The following is a 13,989-nucleotide window of genomic DNA, read 5'->3' as shown; positions in this document are numbered from 1 at the left end:
GCGGGTAATTGGTATTCGAACTTCTTCATAGTCGGGCAATGGATCGTCTGATCCATTGTCATCGATTGAGAAATCAGGTTCACCATCTCCTGGAGTTATGCTTTCACTGTCATTTATCAGGCTGGAGAAGTGTTCCCCCTATAATTTTAGTATGCTCTGGACATCAATCACTTAATCAATCTTAATCGGTCTTGAAACCTTCTGTTAGTCGCTGCATCTTTTCGTAGAATTTTCGAGCATACGCCCTGCCAGCCAACTAGTTAAGCTCTTCGTACTCACGCATTTCTACCTCTCTCTTTTTTGTGTACCTATGCGTCTCGCTTCCCTCTTCAACTCTTGGGATCTCTCGTATCCCACACGTATTTTGGATTGTAGTGTTGCGAGGCTGTCTTGTCTTGAATTAATTCATTCAGGGAGTTTGAATTCCATTTAATTCGGAATCGTCACAATTACCCAAAGTAGGCATATCAGTCTTAACATCTGTTGTTTCCTTATGTTAACAATATATGATTAATATTCCGACAATAGTAAAATTTGGCAGATATATAGGTAGAGATTCAAAGTCACCTCTTATTAACATGAATATCTGAATAGCATTGGTATATAAAACCAAACTTATTTAGTGAACTGATAGTTTGTCAACTCTGTGAACGAGTACAGTTTAACGAATTGGCGACAAGTACGAAAGAGACAGTGGTTTACAGCTTTAATTATAAAAGTACTCAAACAAGAGGTTCATAAAATCATAGAAATTAAAAAATGGCAACCTTCTGTTACCTAGTTTGAGTCACCTTATATATTGTCCACATTTCACATGCAATCTGGGAACTTATTTTCTTTAACATAAGAGATGTGTTCAAAAGGTAACCAAAATTTTTACTATTAGGCGCGAAAAAAAGTTCCCGCTGTTTGTCAATAGATTGCTCCAGCATTTAAATGTGATCGATTTTGATACTTCCCAAACTTGATGAACTTATCCCAGACTTTTCAAAAAGAAACTGCGTTTCTACATTATTGATTTTGCTTATGTGTCATATACTTTTGGATGTGCGAATAATTCCGATTTTTTCCAAATCTTCTTATGCGAAGAGTGTTCATTTCATTTCTTTAGTCAAAGGAATCAAACTATAAAAACTTTACGGAAGTGAAATAACGTATCATGATTGGCTCCGTTGCTTCAAAGACATTAATATTGATATTTTGATATTAGTGTTAACGACCGGCCGCGTAAGGAAGGCCGAAAATGGCGAATTGGACACATTGATCGATGAGAATCCGTGTTAAAGTTAAGATGAGCTTAGTTCAACATTGGGAGTCAGCCACCAATACATTTATTTTCAAAACTAAGGACCTTTGGTTTCTTGCGACTTTAGTACCAGGAGAGACACGAAAAATTAATTCTGCTGCATGACAACACACGGCCTTTCCTTACCAAAGCCGTTAAAATCTACCTGTAACGGGTTCAATGGAAATTCCTGTTCCACCCGCCATATTGCCAAGATATTACATTGCCCCATTATGACACATGGTTCACTTCCGAAACAGTTGCACTCCTAAGACTTTCAGCGATTTTCATCTATCTTGTAAAAAGACGTCCATTTATTGTTGCCTTTATTTTTGAGAATATAAAGAAGCTACATCGAGCCATGTCCGGCATATGAAGGCTAAAGCACCATTACAGTTATTTTCGATCACACCTCATAAGTACAAACATTCCACACTCATACATTAGATCAATGTATTCTTACCCTTTACTATACCGCTCCTGAGGAAACCAAAAACTTACAAGCATTTACTAGATATTTATTCATATGCATAATTCTTAACCAAGCACCGTGTTAAATGAAACGCGTTTGGTTCGGTTATAAAATAGTACTCCGCTCTGGTTGCCCAGAGCTCCTTTATTTATAGAATTTCTTATCCTAATTCGTGTATGCACCACATGCAGAGTACATACACATAACTTACTTAATACTAATCTACTGTACATACCGACAGTATGTACACATATCTTAAACATAAGTGTTCTCAACGGCATACACAACTATTTCTTATCTGCTATTAGTTTAGGATCATTTGCGATCCTTTACACTGCATACATTTATATGAGGCACGTATGCATTTATATTCAATACGTATGCACTCAACAATTAACAAACAAACATATTTACTTATGATAACATATTGACTTAAGATATGCATTTAGGCAATTGAATACAAATGTGCATGTGCACTTGAAAACAACCCTATACCATGTAACATAAACAATACCCGAAATGGGTATTTGTACATATTTATATTTATGACTGTATTTTTATGTGTTAGCGATAATGCATACAAATATTTGACATATGAGATCCGTTTCTATACAGATTTATCTCATTTACAATTGTAGCCGTTAAGAACTGTTCAGAAATCTGAACATACTGCCCACGTTGAAGTGTTTACACTTCAAAATAATTCTAGTATTTATAAATCTTGGGCATGTTAATTTACATTTTTAATTTCAAGATTGGCTGATCGAACTCGTTATAATTTTTCTAATATAAACTATTTTTATTGTATATTTTTTAAATGTTTAATATAATTTTCATTTGCTAATATTAATAATTAATTTCGTAAGATATATAGTCCTAGCGGAAATGAGTGCCTTAGTGCCTTGCTGAATTACAGATGCGTTGTAGGACTAGTGTTACTATGACTGCCATTCTAAGTCCAAGTGTTTCGAATTTAATCACGGGACTTTTCAGGTCGTATGCCCAATTTCTCCAAGTGTAAACTGGTGATCTCTTCATCGATTATTTTCGGTAATATATGCAATTCTACGTTGTATTTGTCAGCCTTGATCCACAATTCGATTTGTGCCACCAATTGATTTCTGAATGAGTTGAACATCTCAAGCTGGGATGACCGTGCACGAAGCCCAAGTTTACCAGACGTCCTTTGATCAACAAAATAATATGATTACCATTGGATAGTGTATAACGATCAACTTGAGGTTTGATAATAATTTTCTCTTTGGCGTTGCATTCAAAAATGCGACGCCGATTTCAAAATCGAAATTACCAATATTACAAATGATCGCATCGTCAGGCATGTGTTCAAAATGTGCGCCAGTAATAATGCCCTTGCAAACAGTTGTTGTTACGAAGATGATAGCTTCTTTGTATGCTTGCTCCTTACTGGTTACTTCATAGCCTTCCATAGCCGCTTGTAAAACAATGATGGAATCGATTTCGGTTATAATAACGATTCCGCCGAAACTACTCAGAGCTTATGCGCAACTTTTGCCCATATCACATAACCAGCAACACAGCACACTTTGCCAGAAATCATCACATCGGTGGGCCATTTAATACCATCAATTAGCTACTCGCGACAACCATACAGATTATAGAATTTTCTCTTGGTCGCCGAGTCGTTCACGTTGATGGCTAGCACACCGTTTCACATAAATTGTGTACACCGGTTGTAATTTCTCGCTCAAACACTTGAAGTCCTTCGATTTCGTGGGAACTTTTCATGCACTAAGTTGGTCAAATCACCACCATTATCGAGAATCAAGTTCACGAACTGACCATCTGAGAACCGTAAGGTCTGTTCAATACACCATAATATTCTTCATTCATCAGGTCAAACAAGGAGTAGTGTAATGATCCTTTGAAGGGTAACACTGACCTAGTCTTCCTTTTCATCCTTCTCCCCGTGAACGCAATGATGTCGTGAAGCTGTTCAATAAGTATTTGTTGTGCAGCTGCTGAGTCATTGAGTTCACTTGTTGAGTATTTTAAATATTTCAGTGAATTTAAAATTTGCTGCCTTTCAACCGAATATTGAAATAGATCGATGTGGATAATTAAATCCCACGTTGTCCTGGTCAAGCCAACAGATCTTCTTTTTTTGAAAAATACTTCAGAACTATTTTTTTTAATAACTTATGTTATATTTAAACATTTTATAGATTGTAAAATTATAAATAAGTTTAACAAAGTATGTATAAGGTTTTTTGTTTTTCTTGGTTTTTAGTTCGAGTCGACCGCTTTTCTCTTTATTATTTATGAATTTTTTCTTTGGTAGGAAAAGGGTAAAGAATGTGCATCGCTATTTCCGATGTGCCATTGCTTATCCTTACGTCTACATTTGGAATCTTGATTGAAAAGGACGTTTTCAATTCGTCCTCTCTTCCACTGTATTGGTGGAATAATTTGTTCTTTAAAAAACACAAATGTACCACTTTTAATATTTTCCAAAGAAACCTGGCATTTATTTCTTTTTCGTGGTTTATTATTTTTAAATTTTATATCTCGAGAGATTAATCTTCCTTTTGTTTGTGAAGAAGAATCTCCTAAGTTTATATTTTTCTTTTCGAAATGAAAATCTGCAGTAAATTTTCTATCTGCAGGAAATTTTAAATTATTACGAAAATTTTTCTTGTACTGTGTTTCTTTTTTGGTTTTATTAACACATTTTTCCAAGGATTCTATTTTCCGAAACTTTTTTCGTGGATTATCTAAATTTTTATCTATATGTGTTAAAACCCCACAGTGCGCTAAATTGGAGCTTTTGCTAGTTGATCCATATATCAACCACCCAAATACACTGTTCTGGAGTTTGTAATTCATATTTTCAATAGTTATTTTCTCTTCTTTTAACAGATCAAAAAATATGTCCGCACCTAAAAGTAAGTCAATTTTACCTGGAACATTAAATGAAGGGTCGGCCAGCTTTATATTTTTTGGAATTGTTTTAACTTTTATGTGTTCCGTGGGCACATTGGACACAATCTTTTGCACTACAACGCTGTCTAAATTTGCTTCAAAATATTCTGTTAATGATTTTAAATGAAGATTAACTCTTTCTTTTGTATTGATCTTATTTCGACCAACTCCTTCAATGGTCACAGATTCTCTCCTGGAAGGAAGTTTTAATTTGTTTTTTAGTTCTTTAGTTATGAGGTGAACTTGAGACCCATTATCTAATAAAGCACGTGCCTTTATTATTCTTCCATCACGACCTTTTATACCAACAATTGCTGTAGTTAGCAGGACATGTTTAGAATCATTTTTTAATTTATCATTTTTAGTATTTTTAATCACTGTGCTTTTAGGTTTAAAGGATTTGTCTTTGTGGAGCCATATATGATGGTTTCCTTGACAAGTAAAGCAACTTTCGCCTTTACACTCTTTTATATTGTGCCCTGTTTTAAGACATTTGGTGCATAATTTGTGTTTTATTACTGCATCCCATTTGTCCTGTATAGAAAGGGCTTTAAATTTATAACAATGAAATATATTATGTGAAGTATTTATTACATCCCAATATGCATTTAAATTCTGCATTTTGAAATATTGGTGATGTTTTTGAAGCTTGTGCTGCTTCTAGTGCATTCCCTTCATGAATCAGAAACGATTGTAGTGAATTTAAGGTAGGTATTTCCTTAGGGTTTTTAAGGGAATTTTCATACCTAAGTCTTAAATTGTTGTCTAATTTTTGCACAAGCGTATAATTTAATAAAGCTTGCAACAAATTATCTGCAGACAAACTGAGACTTTCCAATGCTTGTGTACTTTCAGAAATTTTTTCTTGAAAATTTCGTACACTAAAAGCAGTCTCAATCACCACTGGTGCATCTAAAACTTGTTTGAAATAAGTGTTTGCGAGTAACCTTTTATTAGTAAATTTTTCATTAAGAAGGTTCCAGGCAACTGAAAAATTAGTCGAGGTTGGAGGCAAATTTGCAATACAACTTGCAGCCGATCCTCTTAATTTTGTTTTTAAAATACACATTTTATATGTGTCTGAAACATTTTGAGAGACTACGAGTTGCTCAAACAATTCTTTAAAAGTTTGCCACTGAGCGTAATCTCCTGAAAAAATTGGAATGTCTACTTGAGGCAGTGTAAAATTAGTAGCATTTTTTTTGCTAATGGATTTTAATTTGAGTTTGTAAAATCTATTTCTTAAATCATAGAATTTACTCGTTAACTCATCATTTTCGTGCTGGCTTATAAATTCAAGCACAGTATCACGAGTTTTTTCTATAAGTCTCTCTATACTGTCTAGAGAGACTATTTCGTTTAATTCGCAGTCTTCAATATTCTTTTCTAATTCTGTTAATAAAAATTGAAGCCTGCGAACTAAACCAGGATTCGGAAGACATTCCATTTTCCTGAGAGCACTATTTGCTTGCATAATAGGGATCAATTCGCTTAACTTGGCGTGCGCTGTCAAATAAAGCGTGCCTACCGACCCTTCTACGTCACTTTTAAAATAATTATCTTTTTTATTTTTGGGATCTTTGGACAATTCTAAATGGTTTCGTTGAAACTCTGACCATTTTTTGCCCAAACTATCTTGGAGTTTTTCCAAATTTCCTAAATCTTCATTTATATCCGTACTCATGGACTTAAAATGAGGTTTTTGCAGTTCTTCTGCTAATTTAATTTGGTTCTCCATTTTCCCAAAAATAATCAAAAAAAAAAAAAAAATAATATAATAATAAATAATATATACAAATGAATTAAAAAAATTCAAATTGTTCTTACCTTGATTAGAATGTGGATTATTGCCGGAAAAATACGTGCCGCCAATGAACACAACACTCACTTCTCACTTTAATATTATTATATAATTAAAAAATATATATATATATATAGACTAGCTGACCCCGCAGCCGTTGTCCTGCGTGAAATTATATGGTTTGTAATGAAAAGAAAGTTAAATTTCTCATTTCATTTTTTTTTTTTCAATGTAACGCAGCTTTATAAATAACATTTTTCGGTTTCTGTTCCGGTGTACAGAAAAGATGGTTTTCCAACTCGTGAGCACGCCACGGCCGTGTGAAAAACATAGCATTTCCAAATTTATGCCTCACACTATGCGACTATATTTAGGTCCTGTTGATTGACATCTCAAATTCAATTTTCACTGGAAACGGAATACGTTTGAACTTAAAAGAGAAATCCTTCGACCTTAAAAGAATTCGTAGAATCAAGCATTCTCCTCCTTGTATTCGATAGGTGCGTCACAATCAGTCAGGTTCCATTACACACTTTCGGCGCTTGAAGATTGCGAAATATAATAACGACGGATCTTACTTTGAGACGCAAATGATACGGTGGCATACCAAGCCTGTCTAAAGAATTTAGTACTACCACTGGATAATTCACGGCGTCGTCTTCATACGACCGATCGATTTGTATGAGCGCAAGTCTCCCGGAATTTGACTTTAAATCTTTCAGTTGAAGTCAAAAACATCGGTATTTTTGGCAGCTAACATTGTGCGTGCACTTAAGGAATCGTAGTTACGATAATTTGGCCAATGTCCGAACATTTGTGATGAGTTCATCTTTCGTGAATTGATAAAGGGAAGATGGAATTGATATCGAACCACCGGAAGTATCAACCGTTATTGTACCATTTCCAATTTTTAGCGAAGACGATGTAAAATGTCTTTGACAATGTCGATGTTTATATCGAAAAGTATGCGAACGTCATTTTCATTCCAGTGATTAACGTGTTCCAGCATTTGTAATTGCTGGCTTACTTCTCCAAAACTTTCACATATTCCCATATACCATTCACAGTAAACAATGACTCAAATAAAGTTGAACCGCGTACATTAATCAATAGCTACCGAAGATAGAAACAATCGTCGTTTTTCGGGTGGATTGTGTAAATTCGTCCTAATGCATTAGTTGATAAGACACCTGCATGTCAATCTACTGGTTGGCCTTGCTTTCTGCGTAACTATTCGACGATGCATTCCATGTATAATACCAAGGTATTTTCGAATAGAGCAATGTTCTCACAAACGAATCACTGACGAAAGTTGAGAAAAAACTCGTCAATGTTAATTTTGTTGCTCTCGATGTTTTCCACTGGCTATACTGTATTCTCTGGGTTGAAATACACTCTTTGGCCATTCTCCAAATTAACTGCGAGACGCACAACAGTCGGAAAACGTTCATGAATTGTAAAAGTAAATATCCTACAAAGCGCTTTATTGCAGTTCACGTATCGATCGTATCGTTCAAGACCAAGAATAGCCAAGTTGCGTCCTTTGGCGACGTACTTACAAACGTATTTTATCGATTACACCAAACTGCAATACTAAACATTGATATGAGTTTTGAATGTGAATTAGACAACAGTGGAGAATATAGTACGATCCATGTGTTGTCAACTTCGATACTCCCGCCTCTTAATTGAATGCTAAATGTTCTGCCGTTGTCGTCTGGTGAGCGACGCCGATAGAGTGGATATCCATCATTTCTAGTTTGTGTTTCCGAAAGAAAAGTACGTGGATACTGTTTCGTGCATTTATTGACATGAATCTTATTGGTTTTCATCACTTCGTATAATACTGGATCTTTCTTTGCATCAGGAATTGCCGCATGATTGAATGATTTCATCAATTTGATCTGATGTAATCACCTTCCACCATCCAAAGAAGAATGTGTGCGTGCGGCAAACCTCTCTTTTGCCACTCAACAGGGTACATCTAGCATCTAACAGCACCATAGTATATGCGTTGCTTCAAGATAATGTCCATCGAAGCTGTTGCTTGAAAAGTCTTGCTGTGACATCGTGACGATCGCTTTCTGATTGATCGCGACCCATAATACTGTACGAATGTCATCGCATCCTGGGAGCACTCGTTCATGTGCCTTGGGCCGCTAATGTGTTGATGCCAAAAAGAACGCCGACCGATATTAGCGCGACCTCTTTATGGCATCGTGACAAATTTCAATCTATAATTGATCACTTTATGTGAAAAACACATAACATTTTCACTGTATAATTTTAAAAAATTTTTGAAGCAAACGCCAAATTTGACAGATTTAACTAATTGAAAACCAAAACAAAAAAATTTACTTTTTGGAATTGTTCAATTTTCCGACTTTTCATGAATGACATACAAGTTTTTTTATTTCTAAACCTTCCCCAATCCACGCAGAACATTCTCTGCAAATTTCATCAAGATTGGTTCAGTCGTTCCCTTAGCGTTGCTAATAAACAAACATCCATTCGTTTCTATGGGAAAAAGAAAAGGGCCGCTTTTAGGGATTTTCCGGCAATTTTTCGAGTTTTTTTCTCCGCATAAACCATCCCTGAACCTCAACGAACATTTTAAAAAAAGAATTATCAAATTTGGTTCAGTCGTATGAAAGTGATGCGCGTACATACATTTTGGCGATTCATTTTTATTTATATAGATATACAATATATATATTTTTTTTTTTTAAACGCACTTTTTCACTTCAAAAATTTTTTTTTTTTTTTTAACACTAACTTTACTGCACTCGCGTGTTTTAAAAACTACGGGGTCACCAAAATGTTAAATGAAACGCGTTTGGTTCGGTTATAAAATAGTACTCAGCTCTGGTTGCCCAGAGCTCCTTTATTTATAGAATTTCTTATCCTAATTCGTGTATGCACCACATGCAGAGTACATACACATAACTTACTTAATACTAATCTACTGTACATACCGACAGTATGTACACATATCTTAAACATAAGTGTTCTCAACGGCATACACAACTATTTCTTATCTGCTATTAGTTTAGGATCATTTGCGATCCTTTACACTGCATACATTTATATGAGGCACGTATGCATTTATATTCAATACGTATGCACTCAACAATTAACAAACAAACATATTTACTTATGATAACATATTGACTTAAGATATGCATTTAGGCAATTGAATACAAATGTGCATGTGCACTTGAAAACAACCCTATACCATGTAACATAAACAATACCCGAAATGGGTATTTGTACATATTTATATTTATGACTGTATTTTTATGTGTTAGCGATAATGCATACAAATATTTGACATATGAGATCCGTTTCTATACAGATTTATCTCATTTACAATTGTAGCCGTTAAGAACTGTTCAGAAATCTGAACACACCGTCTTTGGTAAACCGCTTGCAGCTGCCACAACGCCACAATCTGCCCGCAGCCTCTCTTCACTGCGTAGACCTCTGATGTTCGTTTCAACTTTCGCGCTTTTGTTTTCTTCCTCTTTCCCTTTAATCTTTGTTTTTGTATTTTTCTGTGCCTGTGCAATTGCCGCAGCGTCTGTACAGTTGCTCCACAAATTTAATTGCAGCAAACACAGCGCCAATAGCAGTTATAACACCGAGATCCACGGTATACATATGTAGGTGTGTGCCGCAGCAATTGCCACAAGAGTTCAGTATGCCATTGCTTTGGTGCGTTTCTCCGCATGTTTTTCTCTTTTTACTTTTGCACAGCCTGTCATGGTCATGGTTTAGCACTTCTTTACCTTTTCCCATACGCTGCACTCTGAGGTTTTATATTTCACCGCATTTTACCTCGCGTCGTTGCTTCTTCTTCTACTTCACCTGCTGCTCTTGTATTTACCTGGAATTTGTTGTTGTTATTGTTTGAGTTTATTGCTACACTTGCAAATTGCCATTCATTAGTTTGGTATTTTATTTTATGTGCACCGTTATTTGCAGCATGCAGCATGCACGAGCAGTTATTTGGCGGTATTGTTGTGTCGCCGAGTATTTTACTTGAAATCAGCAAATGCTCACGCAATCTCAACTAAATATAACAACGCACAAATATATATACTAACGTGAATACAATCGTATATATGTATATGTATCATTAAACAAGGGCAGTTTGATAAATCTGAATTAAAGTCAAATCTGCTCTTTTTTGCTTTTGGTGTTGATGCTGGTTTCGAGATAGCCGAAGTTGTCTACGACTTCATAGATATGACTTTAAACAGTGAAGTGGGAGCCAAGTAACGAGTGTGTGACTGATTGTTAAAAGACAGGATATATTTCGACTTGCCCTCGTTCACCACCAGATCCATTTGCTTCGCTTCTTTATTCATTCTGGAGAAAGAATGACTAACGGCGCAGTTGTTGGGACCACTGATATCAATATCAACGGCCAGCAGCATCGTAGAGGTCCATCTCGATTCCAGGAACTTTTGATATTGCTTGCCGTATTAGTTTTGCGGGAATACCAAATGCAGACATCGTGGCATAAAGGCAGCTCCTTTTCGTGCTGTCGAAAGCAGCTTTGAAATCGACGAAGAGCCTTGTTGATGCGTATGGATTCTCTTTTCACGCCAGTTGTTTTCTAGCCCTGAAGCCACACACTGCTGAGGTCAAATCAGTTTGTTGAAGGTGGGCTTTATTCTTATACACAGTACTCTCGATAGAACCTTATATGCCTTGTTGAGGAGGCTTATCTCACGGTAGTTGGCGCAGATTGTGGAGTCTCCCTTTTTGTGGATTGGGCAAAGCACACTTTAATTCCAATCGTTGGGTATGCTATCGTCCGACCATATTTTTCAAAGAAGCTGATGCATCTGCTCTTTATCAGTTATTCGCCGCCGTGTTTGAATAGCTCGGCCGGCAAACCATTGGCACCCGCCGCCTTGTTGTTCTTCAGACTGATAACTGTTATTCGCACTATTTTATGGTCGATAATGCAATGTCTGTTCCATGAGATCTATTGGGAAATCGTATTCGCCATCTCCTGGTGTTATGCCGTCATTGGCATTTAGGAGACTGGAAAAATATTCCCTCCATAATTTCAGTTGGTTCTGGGCATCAGTCACTAGAAGACTTCTGTGGGTTCTACAAGTGTATGCTTCGGTCTTGAAACCTTCAGTTAGCCGCGACCTCTTTTCGTAGAATTTTCGATCATTACTTCTGTCAGCCAGCCACTAGACAATCTGATATCCACCAAATGGAAATCTTTGCCACCAATATACTGGCGGTGCCTTCATACTCCTCTTAAAATAACAACTGCTAGTCAGCATTCAGTATTTGTCGATACATCAGCTAAAAGCATGAAGGACTTATTCGATTTGAAAGGCAGGGCAAGGCCCCTCTCTTTTTAGAGGCTCTGCTAAAGGACAGGTAATTGTATTATAATACCATAAAGATAGATTCGAGGATTGTGAAGCGATACATTGGCAAAGCATATTGCTGAAACTTGGCTTTTTCTACAAACTAATCGATCGATAATAAAGTTCTTGTTTTTGTTTGTTAAGGGTATTATATCGCTTGTCAGCAACACCTCAATCGACTTATCAACTATAGACATAGAGGTTGGTAACTTATTCCCAATATTATCCTACATTCGTCAATTAATAACCCACCAGCTTTAATTATATTTAACTTTATTTTATTTGAAACATTGTCTTCTCAAGCTGCCACTATATTTTTGCATTCAGATATGCAATTATTCAGCAGTTAAATAAGGTATCCGTGGGTAGCGCCACCGCCATTCGGTTGCTGAATGTTGCATTTAAATTCCTGCTAGCAGAAATTTGTCGCAGGAAATTGCTTACCGCAAAGTGCGGCATGCAGACAAGCCAAAAAGATTGGTTTTGTTATTATACTTTAAATTTCAAGCAAATATTCAACGAAACGAAAATATTCAAATTACAAATATCAGCGGTTCTTTTAATAAGCTAGAAATTGTAAGTCTGTAACCATTTTTATATTTAATTAACTTAATTGGCAGGTTTTGGTTAAAATATTAACATTATTTTAGAATATTTGCTAATAAACCTACATGATTTATGTTACTTATACGCCAGGGTGAACATTTACAATTTTTTACATGGAATCTTTACAAATATCGCTCCTTCTTCAAATTGTTTGTGATCTTATATTTATTTTTGGTTATTTTTTGTTATTTTTATTGAATTTTTTTTACTCCTTTTCGGTTTTTCCAATTTTTCATGAATCTTCTATTAACGCTGGACCTAAAGTAACTCCATACGGATCTATCATTAGTTTGATATTCACTCTTCCTTCAGACTTCATTTGAAAAAGACAGCTTTAATAAACAAACACACAGTCGTTAGAAACCTGGGGATTTGAATGAATCTCTTTTTATTTTCATAACGAAGAACGAGGCTCCATTAAATCATTTAATCTATAAGATCACACGAAGTCTGGTCGCCGTACTATTCAATGACGTCGACCTAGTCAAGGAATAACCTCTGGATGTTCCTAATCGGCGGCACCAATTTTAGTGAACTCGCTCTAGATTTAATGGAAGAGAGTTTTAGGTTCCTAGAATAAATAGCCGTTTACTTTCGAGTTCATGTCAACGATTCCATTGCACATCGCAAATATCGTGCAATCATCAGGATACCAGGTGATAGAAATTCCTTCTTGTGGTTGAAGGAGTTTCGAAATGTAGAAATAAAAAGGTAGCAGGAAGAAGAGACTACCTTCCTGGACTTCTTCTTAAATTCTTCTCAATTTGGAGTTCTTAACTCGAAATAGTACGGACGATTGCCGATTGCTCAGTTCATGCTAAATCGCTTCAACCATAGAAGGATCGTGTATTGTTCAATGTCCTCAATGTCCTTGACTACCTTCACAAAATATCTTTTGCTTTAGGTAATGAACTATCTGGATTCTTATGACACGTAACTTCTGTGGTATTTCTACCCACTTTGCGGAAGCTTTATTGGTGGTCTGCTAGTCTGATGAGTGAATGTCGGGAGTAACATACTGATGTGTTCAACTTGAATTTATTTTCCACAAGATTACTTTTAATATGCTCCTATCTGGTTAGACATGCATGTACATCCAACTTAAGCAAGTCAAACTGATTTCTCTAGACTGAGACCATATCTTGCTGTGAAATAATTTTCACTCTCAAAATTTAACGTTTGTCACAGTATTTAATATACTTATTATTTGGTGATTTTAATTAAGAAATTCAAGCGAAAGCAGCACACTCACTCACTCGCCCGCTGTCTGACTTTCCGACAAACTGCTAAGTTGTGTGTCCAAGATAGCGCACTACCAAAAAGCAATCGCGGATTTGTACCGACATAATCGACTTATTGGCTAGTAAGTAACATTAACATACAGTAGATGACATACAAATCGCTGTTTGTCATCTGCTGTTGTTGGGGGGTTGTTAGTGAAGTAGCTTTGTCACAGTCACTAGCA

At 35.9% G+C, this 13,989-nt stretch overlaps 1 protein-coding gene across 1 annotated transcript in view; it reads left to right on the top strand.

Annotated features, from left to right (window-relative positions):
• Window positions 1-13,989, top strand: part of LOC125777068 (GTP-binding protein Di-Ras2-like) — a 53,626-nt gene that overhangs the window by 28,846 nt on the left and 10,791 nt on the right. The gene's annotated exons all lie outside the window — the stretch shown is intronic.

Source organism: Bactrocera dorsalis, chromosome 3 (genome assembly GCF_023373825.1).
Source record: "Bactrocera dorsalis isolate Fly_Bdor chromosome 3, ASM2337382v1, whole genome shotgun sequence".
NCBI lineage: Eukaryota > Metazoa > Arthropoda > Insecta > Diptera > Tephritidae > Bactrocera > Bactrocera dorsalis.
This window is presented reverse-complemented; position numbering and strand designations above follow the sequence as displayed.